The sequence below is a fragment of the Pipra filicauda genome, unplaced genomic scaffold (assembly GCF_003945595.2).
Source record: "Pipra filicauda isolate LSUMZ 115617 unplaced genomic scaffold, ASM394559v2 scaffold72_size3293161_pilon, whole genome shotgun sequence".
In the NCBI taxonomy this organism is placed as follows: domain Eukaryota; kingdom Metazoa; phylum Chordata; class Aves; order Passeriformes; family Pipridae; genus Pipra; species Pipra filicauda.
The window spans coordinates 2,601,587-2,620,935 of record NW_024104898.1 but is presented as its reverse complement, the minus strand read 5'-3'; the positions used below and the strand labels follow the sequence as shown (position 1 = coordinate 2,620,935).

At 43.3% G+C, this 19,349-nt stretch overlaps 1 long non-coding RNA gene across 1 annotated transcript; it reads left to right on the top strand.

Moving 5' to 3' along the window:
* The first annotated feature begins 1,801 nt into the window (after nucleotides 1–1,801).
* Nucleotides 1,802–15,281, top strand: LOC120324860. Its single transcript, XR_005566530.1, has 3 exons — nucleotides 1,802–1,930; nucleotides 13,395–13,485; nucleotides 15,095–15,281. It is a non-coding gene; the product is annotated as an uncharacterized LOC120324860 (long non-coding RNA).
* Nucleotides 15,282–19,349: the final 4,068 nt, after the last annotated feature.

Sequence of the window (19,349 nt, the reverse complement as noted above, 5' to 3'; positions counted from 1 at the left end):
CTGAGATCTTTCCAATAAAGCAAGCCAACAGCAAGGGAAGAATTTGTAGCCCTGCTCCTCTAATTGCAAGGCTCTTCCCCAGCCCCATTAATTTCCTGTGAAACTGAGAAGTTTAGTCAGCATTAAATCTGGGAAAGTTGCCTTCCACTGGGGCTCTCTGTTATGCAGCAGACAAGCTTACATTTTTGCTGTGACAAATATTTTATTGACATTGACACAATATATACATTGCAAAAGAGCATTCAGTATAAAGTATTTCTCTATTTCAGTGGGGAGACACGTTTCGTATACAGATGGCTGGAGTAAATCTGGCCTCACAATTAAAATCTGTTTAGAGTTTGTAGCGAAGTGACTGATGGATTGGGCTCACTGCTCCATCAATCCCCCCTCCCTGTGCCTCTCTGTAGAACAACATTGATGGCAGGTCATAAATAGCCATTTGTACAAAGTGCAGGAACTCTTTAAGTATCATTTTATAGCTAGTATATATATTCCAAGTGGCTGGCAAAATGCAAAGTGCTTGGGGTCTCTAAGCAGCAAGGGCAATAGACCGTGGGTGGCAAGCAATACCTTTCTATTTGTACCAAGAATGCTCTCTAATATAGGAACGGGGATATTGTTAATATTCTGGTAAATCCCTTATTTGCTGCATGCATAAAATTCAGGTCCTTTTCTAAAGACAATGGGGCACTAAACAGGGTTTCCTGGCCACATTGATGCCTGTCTAATTATACGTTTTTTAAATCTCCCCAACACTTCAGATTACTACGGGTTTTCACTTTGCTTTTTGCCCTATACTATTGCATAATTTTTGTGGATGCCACTATATAGCCACTTGGTTGTTCTCCACAAGCTGTCTCAAGGAGGGGGGCAGAAATTAGGCTCTATTGGCAGGCTCTACCAATTGCGAATGATTTCAGTGGTGCTTAACACCATGCTGGAAGGGGCCAGTTGCTTATCAAACAATGCTAAAACTAAAAGTAGTACAGAACTCTAAAGTACTAAGATAAAAGCACTGCAGTAACAGTGGGCACGTGCCATGTGTGTGGAGGACTAGCAGAGGCATGGAGCAGAATCCTGATGCAGCCCCTTGTCTCACCAAGCAGAAGAGCGTCTTGAGGAGCCCTGAGCAGGAAGGGATGGCCTGGGCACCTCCCTTGCTGCAGCAGGACTGCCTTGTGTCCCCACCGGCACCGCTCTAACTTAGCCTGTTCCTAAAGGCAATCTTAGTCAAGGAGGCATCTTTGCAGTGCCCCTTTACTGTAGCAAGTTCAAGCACATGACCACAGGTTACTGCCCAGCCAGAGGTGAGTGCTAGCAGAGCGTGAGTCTCTGCTGGTGGAACACAAGCCAGGCTCCTGAGCTCCACATCTGCCCTGCTGTACAGAAACCATGGAGAGTCTCCTCAGCTGTCAGAGAGAAGAAGCCTGCAACAGAGAAGACTGAGCCCTGAAGAAGCCTCTCCTTTCAGGGTTTACTACGTAGAAGCAATGCTCACATTGCTAGGAAATGTCCTGGCACTCACCTGAAATGTAAAGCCAAGAGTAAACTTCCTGTGAACAGAGTCTGAATCACAAGATAAAGAGCTTTTCAAAAGCATCTGTGAAGGAAGAGAGCATATTGGGCTGTGGGTACTAGCAGGACATGTTGCCAGCATGGTAGAGGAAAGAGAGCTTCAGAAGGAGACTGTGGTGCAGATTCCATGGCTTCAGTGATGAAACAGTGTTCTGTAGGACACTAACTCCCCAGTGCTTCCACATGGAAACTTAAGGGTTCAACTCACAAGCTCAGTGCTTCCAGGCACATTGTCCCTGCATTTGTGCCTGCATGTGACCTTTACAGCTTCCCCATAGGATAACCACTGTGGGGTCAGATGTGAGAGAAAACTCCAAGGAAATCATGCATCTGAAGATTTCCACTGTTTTTAAAGGTAGTAGTTATAGTCCAACCACTTGTACTTAAGAGACAGAGATTACAAAACACTAGTGTAAATTACAAAGAGGGGGAGATGTCCTTTTCCCAGAGGAAAAGGAATCCTGCCTTTTATTAGTTTCCTGTAACAGTGAGTAATATTTTCTTTGAGGCATGGAGAGCAATTCCCCTCCCCAAGCTGTTGTGACCTGACAACAGCAGCAAACCTCAACTGAGGAATAAATAAGGAATTACTTATTTGTTCTTGGCTCAATTAATTTCTGGCTTGGAGACTCAATGCAGAAATCAGGCTATTTTCACATGTCCATTGTAGTAAAATGGTGTCAGGCTGAGCCATTCCTGGCAGTACCTCATGTCTGAGAATTAGGAGGAAACCACTATATTTGGAAATAGATAGAATCCTGTTATGGCACTGCAAAATACATTCCCCTTACAACAGGATGCAGTAGACTCCAACAGTCAAAAGCCTTGGAAACCCGATGCCAGGAAACCCCATCTGCTTTCCTAGGATGCCAGTCCAAGGCATAATCATGGTTGATGCTAAAAACATATCTGCAGAAAAACATGGAAAGTGAGTTTTAGAACCTCTCATTTAATAATTTTAGCCAAGCTCAACAGCTCAGAAACACCCTGAAATCTGTCTACAACAAATGCATCTCTTGAAATATGAATATTTTTATTTTAAAAAGATCACTTTTTCTGCTGTTAGACAAACAATTCAAACACAGGTCTGGCTGAACACCTCCTTACACACTTTGTTACAGAGAAGACCGTAGATGTGGCGCACATGTGTGTGGAAATGTCTGCTGGCAAATACCTTTCTTGCATGGAGGAGGATGGGGAGCAGAGGGCTCCATGGCTCCAGTGATGGGTTTCAGTTACAGGTACTCTTGCACCAAGCATCTGTATTCACTGCTATTCCTTGATGTGAGAAGGAAAATCAGCTTGCTGTGCTGGTTTCTCATCCTACCAGAGTCAGCTACATTCTAACAGAAGGAAGAAATAGGAAAAAAGGAAGCGGGTCCTGAAGAGACCATGTATAAGGAAGAACTTGTTTAAGCAAGACTGGGAAGCCTTTCAAGCAACGTACACACATATAGGATGCTGAACATTCACCTCCTGCTTTGGTTAACAGACAGAAAGCAGTGAGTCAGATGTTGGTCACCTTTAATGCTGCTCCAAAACCAATCAGTGAAGAAAAGCCTAGGTGACACTGGCATGTGGGCTCCCAGTTATCGTAGAGAGCTAAGTTAATGGGACCTGGTAGCCAAGTGGTCTAAAACACAAGAGGCTTTGGAAGTTTGCTATAACACACAAATATCCTATAGTTAGGTTCATCTTTGCTAAAAAACACATTAACAATACCGGCAACTGTCTGGATGAGTCACTTTGCTATCACTGAGGTAGCCAAACCAGACTTTAAAAAGTGGCAAATTTGTGCCAAAAAGGCCTTGGATGGTGTTTGCTATCAGATATATTTGTTCATTTTTTTCATCTGATAGACACTAAAGTGACCAGAGCGAGGCTCACAGTGGCATGTTGCTGCTGCTGCTGCTCATTTTGGGCTCTTAGCATGAACAGAAACAGCCATTCCGTGCTGATGCCACAAGATTTTCAGCCATCTGTAACATTTAAGCCTTTCTCAATCCACTATGAAAAATAGCTCAGGGAAGATGGGCATGGGAACAAATCCTTCAGCTCCTCTTAGCAGTTAAGAAAAGATGATAAGGCTTGGGAGGAGGGATTGCAAACGCTCTTTTCTCCTGTAACGCTTCACTTCTACAAACCCAGTGGGGCAGAAATCCAACTGAAAACCCCTATTACAACCATAGCTGCTAGTGAAAAGGCAATCTTCCCAGCTTGCCAATTCCCAAGAGCCAGAGCTCCAAGGGAGCAAGGTCTCTTTATTCCATCTACTCAGGTAGAGGACGAAACGATTCTACGACTATTTCCATTTGTATGGATTCCCTACCCACAGTGTTCTTTTTGACAGGGCAATAAACCACTATTACCTTGGATTGCAATTGTGTAAGATAAAAAATTATTTATTTTCAGTTGCAGAAAGCATTTGTTATTAGGGGCAACAGTTAACTGCTCACTTACCTGGATGCAGGTAATGGGATAGAACTGCTTCTAACTTAGAACATATCACGTTTGCTCCTGTCTTGCTCCTCACCTGGGAGTACCAAACCCTTGATTTCATTGATCTCAGTCCTTGCTTGCCTAAGCACTTTTCGCTTTCATCCTGTAAGTTTTTGCTGCAGAAAGTATAAATCAAGGAATTCAGAGAACCGACATAGAGGGAAAACGTGACAATGACAGCTGTTACAGATTATAGAGTGAAAGCTGATGGTCAGAGCATTGTTAGAGCAGAAATGCCTCTGGTAAATCCTCTCTATATGAATGTTAATTGAGGTAGATAATTAGCTGGACTAGCTTTCAGACAGCAAAGGCAGGTCATTCTGTGGGGAGTGGAGGAAGATCTGCAAAGGAATACCTGCACTGATATGCCTAGCCATGAGTGGAGTTTGGTAAATGGATGTCCAGATGCTATTCTGCATAGGATATCCTCATCAGTGAGGTGAGAAAGTAATTTGGTGGGTTGACTCTGTCACCACGAAGCCTGGAAAACTGGGGATTTAACTCTTTGCTGGCACTAATATTCTGGATTTTCCTCAGATTGTGCATGTGTTCTTCCTCTGAGTAGTATTTCTGTCCTTGCAGAGCTAATGTCAAGGGCCAACACCTTTAGCTTTATGATCACCAGGACTGCAGTGAAAACTGGCTTCTTTTGGAGGTGCAGATTCACCACCAGAAGGAGGAAGAGGGCCTGGTGCCAGGCAAGCACTGGCTGACAGCAATGGTTCCCTCCCCTTAGCAAAAGATCCCAGAAGGCGTGACATGAGGAGGTTTTGTCTAGCCTCCAGGGCTGAAATTCTGGCCAGTCTCTCAACACTTGACATTACACGTGGTCAGAAAACATTATTGAAAATGTAGGAAATCTTGCTTTTTATTACCCTGCTGTTTTCAGTAACAACTCTACAGTAGCCCTGGACAGAGACATATGGTTTACAGTAGAATATCCATCTACATGGATTTCTTTTCCGTGGCTATTTATCATATTTGTCCTTTTTTAACACCAAACCCATCAGTTATACACAATGTAAAGGAGGAGGTAGTAAAGCGCCAAGTGCTGTGCTCTTGTCTTGCCAGCATCAGGACTGCTAGTGGGACCATCTGGCTCCAGGGCCCTGTTTACTGCAATGGACACAAAGGGACATCTCAGGATGAAGGATAAAATCCCCAGTAATGGACAACTATGAAACAGCAGGCCCAAGGCAGGAGGGTGGCATTTCCACCCCAAGCACTCCTGGCTCAGGAGTGATAGTACAGAGGATGTTTTCCCCTTCTGCCCTTTCATCACAGCATCTCTAAAGGTTGATATCAACCACATTTCTGGTAGTTTATCATTCAGAGACTGCACATTGCCCTTAGAAATACCAAGGCAAGGTATCTCAAAAACAGTCCAGTTTTTCCATCTTCTACTGCTTGTCAAGGAGTTCTTCTATCCCTTTTGAAAGGCCACATAGCCCTTCTGTTTCTCCTCCAACATAGCGCAGTGCTTTACTGAGGAGCTCTCTTCCACTCATCCCCTGCTGGACTGGGCAGCTTCACTAGTCTGAGCTCCATGGCTCACCAGGTTACAGGCAAACATCCCTGCTGGTCTTCTAAGTCTCTGGTTTCTCAAGGAAACAGTGTCTCCTCTTTATGGATGAAGATCTGAAGAAGAGAAGGGGAGAGGGAGCATCTCAGCCTCTGTGTAATAGAGAAAGGCTAGTGATATTTCTGCCTCTGCAGTGACATTTTTCAGGGCTAGAACACCAAAAACAAAATAAGGAAGTTGTATCCCTTGTTTTAGTTTGTTCTTTATTTTTTTCAGAGTTTTTTCCAGGTTTCTTGAGAAACTACCTGTAGATATGCCATGATTCTGGTGACCTCCAGATTTTGGTGCTAACAACGTCTACTATTCTTTTAGTTCTTCTTCAGCTGTCCTTTATTGTGTGTCCTTACCTAGACCTTGCTATTCACTCTCCACTCAGACCAGTCTGACTGTCAGAGTTCTCTACATTGCAACCACTACACAGTTGTCCCTTCAGCTCCACCAGGTGCCTGTTCTGTTATTTATGTCCTGGGACAACCTCAGTCAGTGGTACAGCACCTTCTACTCCAGGCTGTGATCTCCAGACTTTCCTGCAGATGGACCCTTGCTATTGACTGTCCCGTTTCTTTGCTGTTCATCCCTGAATTTTTCCAAAGTAGAGACTGCCATCATGATGGTTTTCCAGTGTCCATTAGTAGTAGTCAAAATGAGACTTGGCTCTAGCCAGGATACACATATGCAGAGGTTAAAGGCACTAACCTCTCCTGGCCACAGGCTGGCTCTCATTTCAGGCTTGGTCAGTGTTGCTGCTCCATCACTGGGTGAACTCTCATAACGCTTTCCAGTGTCCCCTTCCCCCCGCCAACTGCAATTTGCTGCTTATTTGGAATGACAGAAGGAACCGATAAACTGATTGTATGAGAAAAGGCAAAACCCCAGAACAGTATGCAGCCTACATGAAAGTAAAATTCTGAGTGATTAAACTGGACTCTGGGAGAAACACTGGGGCACAAGATGAAAAAAAGCAAAATCTACTGACAAAGAAGGCAGAAAACTGCAGGAAACATTTAGATAATACGGGGGAAAAACCAAACCCAGACCAAATCAAAACCAATCCTAGAAGCTGGAAAGAAAGACTGCAAACTCTTTGATCCAGAAGATGCTTCTGAAGATAAGGCTTGTTTTTGCTGTGCATGTAAGGTCACTTCACAGCTTTCTTTCTAAGCGTTCAGTTTTGTCCATTGACGTTTCTCTGTGGAACATCACTTGCAAGACCAAGAGGAACATTTGAGCATAGTTGTTGTCTTGGTAATGCAAGCATAAGAGGCAGAGTATCTCCAGCAAATTGGGGAGAATTGCTCTGGCTTTATATCCTTAAAAGAAAGAGCAAAATCTTGCAGATGGAGACTTCATACAACAAATGATTCCATCTGTGAGTCAGATGCTAAGCAGGAGGCAGGTGTGACATACATCTGAGCAGTGGCAGACAGCCAGTCTTTAGGGGGAGAGGGTTTGTCTGCCAACAAGGGAAGAGAGAAGATCAGAGTTCATTTTAGAGAGCGAAGAAATTTCTGGGAATGAGGATGAGCTGGGGTAAACCCCGAAACAGAGTCTGAAAAAGAGGAGGAGGAGAAAAAAGTCAAACCAGGAAATCTATGTGGGAGAGTAGTGACAGAAACTTTGAGGCTAGAAAAATAATTTTATTATATTTTATTAACCTCTAATCCACACCCCACAAATCTATTGGAAAGTATCTTGTTGTGATATCTCTCTTGCAGTATCACAAGAATGCACTTACTCTCTTGCTTTCAAACTGGACCGAGTCATATCTAGGTCTAGACTTGCACCAAGCTGATGGACATTCATCTGATGGAGTCTGATTAGGCTTCAGATGGAAGAAAGGGAGGGAGACATTCACCACTGTACCTATTGTTCTTTGGAGGAATGAGTGAAGTCCTGGAGGCTTGGCTGCTAACAGACCTGCACCCTTTTTTTGTGTAGAGAAAACTTTGTTAGACAGCATTGGTTGAAAGAAACCACTCTTGCCTAGAAAGGGGCTTTCCCTCGTAGAGGTAAAATGAGTGGTTTGATAGCTGGAACTTCTATCTTTCTCCGCCTGAGAATCTCCTCTCCTCCATGCAATGCTGGTATGGGAGGTAGCTGTTTTGTCATTTAAAAGAAAGAAACAGATGGAATATGTGGCAGTGTTAAAAAGCTCCAGCTTGTTGCCAGGGTAACTGAGGGGGATATATTTTATAATTATTATTTAAAATTCTTCATTGTCTTCATTAAAGGTAACAACGATTGCAGAGAATAAACAAAGTGATGCCCTGCTGTGCAAATCAGTCCCTCAATAAATAAAATTAAAGGAGTGCTTTGCATTGCAAATGCTGATACAGTCACCAGAAGGGTGGAAGGACTGCAGGTTATCTGAGGATGATGAATTATGCATGCTGGCACATTAAGGACATGGCAGGGTCATTTGGTAACTCTGCCCTTTAACTTCTACTGGGTGGGTTTGGATGAGTCTGCTGGAGCTCTGGACAAAGACACGGCCAGCTTGCATCAGGAAATTGTCCCATCAGCTTTGGGGTCAGGTTGGAATACCCCCAAACATTCATCATGGGGAGCATTGGCCCAGCAAGCAGATGCTGTAGCTGTTAGTTCCTTGTGTGCCCTTAAGCACTCTTGGGATGGAGGATGTCTGGCATCCTGAACTGATTGTTTGAGGAGTTATGCCTAGGTAGTAGAGGAGTGTCTTCCACCCAAGAAAGCTAATAACTTCACCAATTTACTACATCTCATGTATTCTGGTAGCACTCTGCTCTACACTGCGGTTTAGTCACAGCCCTGCTGTGAACTATAGCTTTTCAGTTCATAACTACACATCAGTTAAGAATGTTAACAGTTAGGAATACAGTTAAGAGATACTCTTGGTGGTCTAAGACAGCAGAATTAATCCAGTATGTACTGTAACTCTTCTGACTTGGTATTTGGTTCAGGCACGGTAGTAACAAGGCACTGATACTAATCAGACTCAACTGGGTTTTTTATGGGACATCTCATGTTAAAGAAAACATATCACACTGCTTTGAACTTCCTTGTCGACTCAGCCAGAGTTAGGCGTCAACAGATTGAAGAGATAGTTACAAGGGGAAAGTGTTCAGGTGCCTGAGTAAAGAACAGGCCTGTGACAGGCTGCCTTTGAAAGAAAATGTTTTTCTCTTGATGAGCCCAAGGTCAGTGAAGAGAATGTCTGAACACAGCTCTAATTTGACTGAGAGATTACATTTCATGATAACAAGTTCATACATACACAGCAAAATCCCTGTTAATATTTCTTCTGACTGTGTTTGTTATTGCTGATGGAGCAGATTAAAAATACATCCAAGCCTGCGGAGATTCTCCCTGGGGACGAAACTGCACAGAGGTCCTCCAGCCTTCCTGCCTTTGCCCCCAGTTCTTTCCCAGACTTTTTGTATGCCCAAGCATCCAAGCGTGAGGGAGAAAGCTCAGATGCGGGATCCGGGGCATAGGCAGCTGCTCACTCTTCCTTCAGACAGCAGAAATGAACATGGTCTAAATTTAACACCACTTCTACTCCCTGCTTTTCCAGTGAAGTCTAGTCTCCAGGGGCTGTGGAGTTGCCACCAACAAGGATAGGACAGCAGCCCTAGCTCTCCCCATTCTGGGAGCCCTAGGTTCGTCAGGCAGCTCCAGGCAGAAATTCCCTTGGTGAAATAGGTGGACAAGGGAGGCCATGACCTTCTGTATATGATGAATCCCTGCTGGGATAAGAGTGAGTAAATATCAGTGAATTATCATCTTTTCCTCTCTGCAGATATCTCTATATTGGCAGGATCAGGTCAATTATGAAGGCATAAGCAGTCTTTGGAATATAATAGCTACTTTTGAAATCTTATAAGCAAGAATGAATCTCACGATTTTTACTGGCTTTACTAGTAAATGACCGGGCTCTTCCAAGTACAGAAATGAGACAGAGTTGTCCATGGGTTGTCTCTAGCAATTCTTTGCATACTACTTTAATCATCCCTATAAGTGGCCACTACATGTTAAGCAGACAGAAAGCAGCTCTAAGCGGCTCTCCTTTCTCCAGAGCCAGAAATGAGAAGGTATCAGTCTGCTTGGTTTCTCATGACTACAAATGCACCAGCCAGCCAGACCGTATCACTCTGGGAGTCTTCCTGATGCAAGGGGAATAGTATTATCCATTTTGATAGCTGTTCACATGTCATTTAATCCTGACTCTTTTAGTAAGTCTAAGTATAGTATTAAGCATAAGAGAATGTAGGAAATATTATACAATAATCATTAGAAATGGAATACGATAGGAGTATAGGTAGTAGTTTAGCACATATGAGTACCCATTACCAAGACAGCTTTTGTCAGCTCAGCATTAGGTAAGCTAAGTGGAAGTTAAATGTCCAGGAAATATTGGAGGTGCAAGACAAATGACTTGAGGCTTTCCACGGGCAAAAGGTCATAAGAAATGGCCTCATTGCCAAGAAGCCAGCAGATTCATTTTTTTACTTAAGTTATAACATAACTGAGGTCATAGTTTAGATAAAGATAAGATGGTCTGATTGTAATTCTATTGCATTGTTCCTGATTTACTCATGGTATCATATTGTAAGATTGCTAAATATATATCTTTGTGCATATTACAGGAAATCCTAGTCTCGTAGAGGAGTTTCTTTCAACCCTTTGCTGCTAATGTCTGCAGGGTCACACAATGTAGCTGGGTCCAGCTCTTCTGAATGATGCAGTGTCAGTCTTCACACACAAATCCGCTGCTTCTCCCCTAATCTAAAAATACCTTTGGTTTCCACCTTATACACATCAATGTTGTGGTTTTTTGAAAACTGGCTCAAGGAAAGGATTCAGCTTGTATGTGAGAAAGGATGCTTGGGCACATCTCTATTTTATCCAATCCAGCTCAACCTTGCAATGATAGCCCCAGTTACAGAGGGGGCATTTTCTCCACGTGCTGTACATATCTACTGGCTCTTTTTTTCTAGTAAAAATGGCAGCAGGTCGTGATCTCTTTGCCTGGCCACTCTTAAGGAGCACAACAAGGATCATTAGTCTCTCATGGTTGCTATTGACACCTTACAATGGCTGATAAAAATAAATAGTGTCTTGTCAAATAAGCAGTAATGTACCTTGGGAAAATACCCTCTGTCTTTTTAATCTGAGTTTTGTGATCTGATGATTGTCACAACTGCTGATGTTACCACTTTTGGGAGAAGGTGGTTAAGGTGGAGCTGTCAGGAAATGGGATACCATTCTCCTAGCACCTTCAGGATTTTGGAAATATCCCTGTTTCACATGAGAAAAAAAAAAAAAAGAAAGGAAAACTTCCATTTTTTCATGTTTTGTGGTGACAGACTGGGAGTGGCACTCAAAATAGCTCCTGTGCAGGAGAATACAGTACTGACTAGGGATGAGTAAAGCTTGGGTCCAGATTTTCAAATTCAGTTGGAGAGGCCATGGTTTTGAAAGTTTGGCCCTTCCCATCGAGCACTGTCTTGTGCTGAGCATTCCAAGCACTGCATACATTAATGTGAACTGTCTCTCTCACATTTCTCTTAGAAATCCACTTAGAAACCAAGAGACCATTCTGAGGCTTGGATGTTCTGGAGACATTCAGTTTTTCAGAATTAATAATTTGTTGCAGAAAATTTTTTTTAATTACCCTAGTTATCCCTCCAAAGCAAGGCTGACTTTGAACTTCACCACTGCTTTAGGAATTGCTCTAGCTCCTGCAGGATGGAAAGGATCACATCCTTTTCTTTCTATGAAGTTAATCTTATGCATGCAAGTTTTAAATGCATAAAACATATCCATCCATCCACAGGGCTTTACAAATGTGGATAACATTTGAGCCTGCGCAATGGATTTTTTAGGTGAGACGCAGCATGCGCAGAACTGGACCCACTCTTTAATCCTAAAGTTCATCTGCCAGGGCCGAGCGATAAAACATATAAAGCATGCATTATATACACAAAAATATAATCTACATCTAAAAAATATTTTTATTTATATACATGTACTGTATATATATGTGTAAACACACAGAGTTCATACTGAGGTTGCCCTACCCTCAGATCAGCAGGTGGTTCTCTGTTTCAGCATTCCCATGGAGCAATGAAATAAGCTCTAGGGACAGAGACAGATTAGTCTTTGTATGAATGTTTTTCCTGGTCCTCATCTCCTGGAAGGCCCATCCTGTGCCTCCATCTGCCCTGTGTACTTGAGATTTTCCATGTGGACTCATTCCCCAAGTTCTTCCAGAATGGTGCTTCCAGAGATGTGTAAATGAGTGATCTGAGAGAAGATCTCTCTTTTTTTTGATCTCTCTTTTCCCCTGGCCAATTTCAATGAAAGAGCAGTTTTTGGAGGGTGGAGCATCTGACCTGTCTAATTTTATCTGTAAGGATGCAGATCTATCATTTCAAAGTGACTCTGATAACAGGACTGCCTACAGATAGGGCTGCAATGATTATTCAAAGCATTAATCAGGGAAAAAAAAATTATGCCAGTTACTGATTAACTAATTACTGCAATCAAATATTCACTGCTCTCTTTGGAACGATGGGCACGGTACTGGGAAAAGGAGACAACAACAACAAAAACCCTAATCACAAAAAAAAAAATTCTTTACTCTTTTGTGAGCTGGGTGAGAATTCCAGTTGCAGGAGGCAGGAGAGGTCCTACAGGACCCCAAGGGCATCCAGCTGATGCCCCACTCTCCCCGTTTCCATTCCAGTGCATCTTTGCCTGCTCCAGCTTGTGATTTAATGAAACACCAGCAAGGAACAGCCAGTGTTTCATTAAGGGAGAAGCATTTGAAAGTGATCTCTGCTAATGGCTATGAATTAGAGATTCAGAAAAGCCACTCATCTCCCTGCTTCTGCCCCCTGGAAACCACAGCAGAGGGTGCGTCCCTGTAGGAAACCCCTGCACTTGCAGAGAGGAAACTTTCCAAGAAACTTCTTTTGTCCAGATTCCCCACTGTGCCCAGTGGAGGGTAATGTGGAGTCAAGTGGGAGTACAGGAAAAAGGACAAGTGGAGTCTGTGTCACACTCTGTCACACTCATTGCACACACTCCAGCTTGCTTCAGAGAAGGTTTGAAAAGTACACATGGGGATAAAATGTGAAAGAGGGGCAGGGAGATAAAATAACAGCAAACTGCATTGGAGTCCAAAGGCAAATCTTGACCGAGTACCTCTCTGGCTGTGGAATAGTCTCCCAAGGAAAGGGGTAGAAGATCCTTTGCAGTTCCCATAAAACAGGCAGCACACAGTCTCAGACTATTTGCACCACTTGTTTAGTAAGCTTAGTCTGTTTCAGGATCAAGTGGGCTGTAGTATTGCTTCTTCTTCAGAAGCGATACTCACATCAGTCCTCCAGCAACAGCACTTTCTATTAAATGGGGGTTAACAGAGAAGTATTTTGTCTATTCAGAAGCTTTCATACCTTGCTGAATACCAGTCCAACTGCTGCTGTGCAGGCTGTGTATTCATTCCGTATACATCACTGCAATAGTTTTCAGTCTGAGCTCTGTAGATTCCTGGAAGTCCACAGACTGCTCCCACAGGACTTTCAGATGATATCAGAGAAAAATGAATATGATCAGTTGTCTTACATTTGTTCTAAAGAAAATAAATAACACTTACTTTGGAATTTTTTTAAGGAACTCATAAATGGAAAAGAATGGTTTAATTCATTGATGTGGATGTTTCATCTCACGTTCAAGGCTTTTTTTCAAATTGTAGATGTTACACATACTGACTGGAGACATTAGGGGAAGAAGATGGTTCAGAAAAGATTTTCCAGTGAAAGGACATGGTACCACCTGAGAATTAGGTTTGTTTTCTTTGATAACTACATTTTCATTGTTTTTCAATGTTATGTCTCCTACACCAGTAACACAGACCTGGAAGGGTGACCTGAAGCTCCAGGTCTCCAAACTTCATCTCCACACTGCACTTTCACACATGCCAGTGGTGGGGGGAAGGTATCCCACAATTTGCTGCTTCAGGCACAATTTGGAGACTCAGCCTATTCACCTGTATCACTGTCAGTGAATTGGTAGAAAGTGGAATTGCTCGGATGTCACTGACAATGGAACATGGTCTACAAAACTTTGCTATGGGTCTTATTGTACAAGCAAGGGGGGGAAAAGTCTAAACTTGGCAGTGAGGCACTAGAACAAGAAGCTGAAATACAAATCAGCTGCAAAGTCAGTATGAGATTTGCAGGCATTTGACACTGCAATAAGTGACAACCTACGAGTGGTCAGTGCATGTCAGTCCAGGAAGATAAAGCAAAATCTCAGAGTCAGATAACATGCCTTGGATTTTTTTTTTTTCCATTAGTGGAGATGCAGAGGTCTTGACATTCTCTTCAGAGGTATTTGGATTTTAGAATGGCTGAAGTTTGTCTGTTATCCAGAAGTTTAAAAAAAAAAAATAGAAAAGAAGTAGAAAAGCCTTAGATGTTAATTGCTATTTATTCAAAATGTAATAACTGCAGAGCCTGAAATTCATACCAGATTTAGAAATGAGATCATGATTCGTAATAATTGCTATTTCTTACTGCTAGTTCCTTAATGTTTTTATTTTAAAAATCATCAAGAATTCCTTTCTAGTGTCACTGATACCCACTCAGCCACCTACTCATTTACATCCCACAAGCATACACACACAATTTGCCCTTAAATGTTACTGAACATTTAAAATCTCTTCCCTCTCTATAATTTTCAAAGACTAATTATTTCAAATGTTTTCATTTTTTAGTATAAAAGGAAATTTTGTCTGACACTCACCAGTAAGTTTTTCCAACATGTATGCAATGCATAGCACAGAACTGCAGAGGATACATCCATGATGTGCATTTATTAGTGGCAGATCTGGAAAGCTGAGATGACTATCAGAATGAGGAAGTGATTAGTCCCTCTGTTTGGCACTCATGAGGACATATCTGGTGTCCAGTGTCCAGTCTGGGATTGCTCTGTAAAAGAAAGATCTTGGCAAACTAGAGGGAGTCCAGTACAGGGCTACCAGGATGGTTGGGAGCTGCAGCACAGACTACAGAGAGAGAGGCTGAAGGAACTCAATTTGTTTAGTCTTAAGTAGGGAAAGCAAAGAAGAGATCTAAATCCTGTTTTCTACTGCCTAGAAGGGTTGATAGTGAAGATGCTCTTCCCAGAGGTGAAAAGGTACAAGGCAGTTATCACACATTGCAGCATGGAAAATTCCAGATGAACATAAGGAAGAAATTTTTCACCATGAAGGTGATCATGATAGAGGTGCCCAGAGAGGTTGTGCGATCTCCATCCTTAAAAATGTTCAAAACTCATCTGCACAAGACCCTGAGTAATCCAACTCAGCTTTGAAGTCGGCCAGCAGGAGTTAGAAGGTCACTTCCAACCTGGATAATTCAGCAGTTCAATTTGCTCCTTTCTCCTCCCAAGGTTGCCACTATGCAGTACTGTACTCATGGTCACATGGAACTACTGGGGAAAAATGTCTTTCCGAAATGCCATCCTCTTTTCCTCGTGGGAGGCAGGACCTGAAACTGAGTTGTGTAAAACCACCTTAAGAACACCTTACAAAGCCAGTGCTTTCTCCATTTGCATGTTTTATTTTGTAGAAAATTAAAAAGAGTTATGTAATCCAAAGAATTTGTGAAGGGAATGTGATTCCTTGTCCAAGTTTCTGGAAGTTAACACCATCCCCACCAAACATATCAGGTCCCAGAATGAGATTTTATCTGGATCCATCCTTTGCCATTGGGGTTTGTTTTCACTCAAATACACTCATGTACTCTCAGAAACAGGGATGCAGCTTGTTGGTAACATCTCACCCTCTCCCTCCAGTTGCTTGCAGCTACCTCTAGACTACTAAGAAGAAAACTAGACCAAGTTCGCACTTAGGGAAGAAGGCTGCAGACACTCTGCAGGTGGCCTGTTCCCTACTATACATATATGTCTCCATTTGTGCACAGATATTACCTGCCCAGTATGAGCATGGCTTGATAATTCTGGCTTATAATCGCAACTGTTAATCAGACAAGTGGAAAAAGGTTTGAAAACCAGACTGCTGAAATCCTTCTCTTTCTGCACACACAGAGACAAAGTACTCCCACTCCAAAATACCCAGTATGTACCCCAGGTGCTGGCTTCTGCATCCTCCAACAGGCACACACAGCCCTTCTGCCTGTCCTTCTCTCCCTCTGGATAGTCCAATCCACCAGCAATCTGTCTGTACCTTCTCACTGTCCTAGACTCCCCTTGACCCAGACTGGGCACCAGTATTTTTCATACTAGCATTGTCTGTGCTGGGAATTTCTGAGTGGAGCCTGACACCTGAAAATGCCTGGTAAGAGGAAGGCAGAGAAATTGTCTGTGGACTGCAGAGGTTTTTTGCAGGAAATCTACGGTCAGTGCACCCTCTCTCCACATGAAGAATACTTGCTGAGCCCCCAGACAGAAGGGAACATGGAACTATGTTGCAAAAAGTGTGAACTGGTTTTATTCAATTTTAAACAGAGCATTACTGTATTCTAAATCCATAATCTCGGGATGATACTGCCTGTGGAGTCAAGGGGAATAAGAATAGAAAATATAGCCACAGCTAGAGTTTAAGCAGAATATATCCTTCCAACAGAGCTCCACAGGGTTACAGGAATGGCTGCCACTGGAAGGACTCCCTCATGTCTTGGATCTAGCTGCACACTCGCCACTCCACTGGGAGAAGAGGGAGGATTTTTGCCTGTCGGAGCCACACTTTCCATCTGCCCTTTATGCACTGCTGTCTTCTGAAAGACACTGTAGAAGCATTAGGGATTATTAGAGAGGATGAAGCTGCTTGATCAAGTATTAAATATTTATTCCCTTGTATTCTTCATTTGGATTATTTGAAAATCTTTTTCTTAACTGTCTTATTCTGCTCCCAAAAGTAGGGCTGTGCTGCTGGCTGCAGGTCCCACTCTTCATGTCTTCATTGTTATTCTTCCTTATCTGTGCTGTAGAGCAAGGCCCTGGTCAGAACAGGGGCAGATTGCACAGGGGACCCTGTAGATACAAATAAGAAGACACGGTCCTTTTGCTGCTGCAAATTCAGACTGTAAAAATAAACAGATGGAGCATGGCAAAAGGGGTCACAGTGTACAATCAAAGCAATCAGGGCTGTTGCTGGCAGCCACAGGGGCAGCATAATTATAGGCTCTTTTTTCTTTTTTCTTTTTTTTTTTTTTCCCTAAAGATACATTTCACTTGCCCACTGTTTGGAGGGTTTGTCTGTATTGCTCACAGATGGAGAAGGATGTGTAGGGACCCTTGGAAGGATAACAGCAGAGTGGAAAGAGCAAGGAGCAATGGTCAGGATCAGGTAACCAGCAACCTAGACAGAACCAAGAAGGAGAAATAAGGTCATGTTCAAACTGCTGAGACGAGTAAGGCAGCTCAGGGGGTGGTGTTGCCAGGCCCACAAAAGGGTGAGAAAGGCTGTCAGGTCTAGTGCTTCTCTTTCTGACGGACTTCAAGGTCCTGGAATCTCCATTTCATGTTCCAAAGCTCCTTTTGGCCAGAAAAAAAGCACCAATGTGCAAGCATTCTGTAGGATAGCTACCTACATACAGTTTCCTCCTTGACTCCTGACCCAGGACTACCATGCAGGGTGAGAAAAGACTCCCAGACTGCCTTCAGTTGTGTTTGAATGTGCAGGAGCACCACAGTCTTCAAGCATAGTGCTGTGCATGGGACCAACATGGACCCAGGGGGATGAAACAGAAGAGCGTAAAGAAGGAAAAAACTAGAGATAATTCATATGAAAGGGAACATCTGAAGGAAGGAGGTGAAAGGATATGGGGACATATGACACTGAGGTGAATGGGAAGACCCTGAACCCTCACCCCAGCTGGGAAAGGCTGGCAAGGGCTGTTAACCTGGAACTGGAGAGGATAGTGAGTGGGAAGTATGGAAAGAGCTGGAGAGGCAGAAGCTTACTGTGGTAATAAAGAGGAAAATGACAGATGAAAAATAAAGCCCTAGGGAGGGATGAAACAAGTTCTTTAACTAATCAGCTTGTCCAGATGAGCAGGAGGGTTAATCCAGCTCTGACAGAGTGAAAAGACTAAACACACAGGGCAGAGCCAGCTCGGCTGGAGAAGCACTGTCTAATTCCCTTCCAGGGGTGAAGCTGGTGGGGAAGACAGAGTCAGGGCAGGTCCTCAAAGACACAGAAGCTGGGGGGGAGATTCTACTGCTCTTTGAGGAGCATGTAGTTGCACAGGCCCTATGTGGTTATGTCCTCCCTGTCTGAGCAGCAGGCAATGCAGAACTTTCCTTCACAGCTGGGAGAAGACATTCATCTTCAGGGCTCACTTGTAGCTACCTTTCTAGGTTTGTTCCTGGGCAAAACAGAAGTAACACCTCGTAAAATCCACCTCAGGTATTACAGGGTAAATGCTGCATTTGCCATGCAGTGGGCAGTGCAGCTGATAGAAATCTTGATTCTCTGTGGTAGCTGGAGGTAATCCCAAGGAGCTGCCCATAGGCTAGGCTATTGCCCCAGCTACTCCTACAGACACGGTGTGTGCTCAGGTAACTCCAGAACATCTCAGTTTGGGGTTGCTTCTTTTTTCAAGCTATATTTGTGCCCCTAGGACATGTAACCTGGCAGATGGGGGAAGGAGGGAGAGGTTGGAATAGTTCACAGGGGATTCAATAATTATTGTTCTCACAAATGATAATGGGTTTGGTTTGGTTATTCTCTTTTACAAAGTTCCCCTTCATTTCCCCAGAATGCCTTCAATCTTCAAGGACAAAGTCTCAAGTTGTGCCAGGGGAGGTTCAGATTGGATGTCAGGAGGAATTTCTGCATGGAAAGGGTTGTTAAACATTGGAGTGGGATGCACAGGGAGGTGGTGGAGTCACCATCCCTGGAGGTGTTCAAGAAATGACTGGACATGGCACTTAGTGCCGTGGTCTAATTGGCAAGGTGGTGTTCAGTCATAGGTTGGACTCGATGATCCCAGAGGTCTTTTCCAACCTAAATGATTCTGTGATTCTGTGATTCTGTGAAGCTAAGGGAGTACCATATCACCGTGATACTACTTCAGATTGACAGAGCCATACAGGGAACTGGCTGCTTCTGCCAAGCAGGACAAAAACTGAAGATGAAGGCACAGGAAGGAGCAATCTCCCAAGCCAGAAAAGGAGAAGGGAAAGGGTGCTGCCTTTGGAGGGCCAATTGCCAAAAAAGAAATACAATGATCAGTCTGCTCTTTCTCTGGCTCTGCAACAACTAAAGAGAAGAAATCTTCCAGCAGAGAATAGGTGAAGGAATAGTTCTAATTTTGTTGTGCTTTTGTTATTTTTTTCTGACACCTATTGTCAGCTGTGCCGAAAAGGCAAAATTTAAAATCCTGATTTGGAATACGGAGCTGCATCCAGGTCCATAACTATACCTAATGCTGAAAGGTAAGATGTAGGAGACATAATTGCTTGTATTATGGTATTTTTTGTGCTTACTGCAGGAGATGTGTCAGAGAACTAGAAAGCTGAATTCTGCTTTCACCCACCCTGGAATATCCATCAATCCCCAGCAAGACTACCAGCCCATTTGCACCACTGTGAGCAGAAGCAGCTCTTTGGTACACAGCATTTTGTCTGGAGTGCAGTGGGCAGCATGACACAGGGATGGAAAGGAAATGTGGTCTGCAAC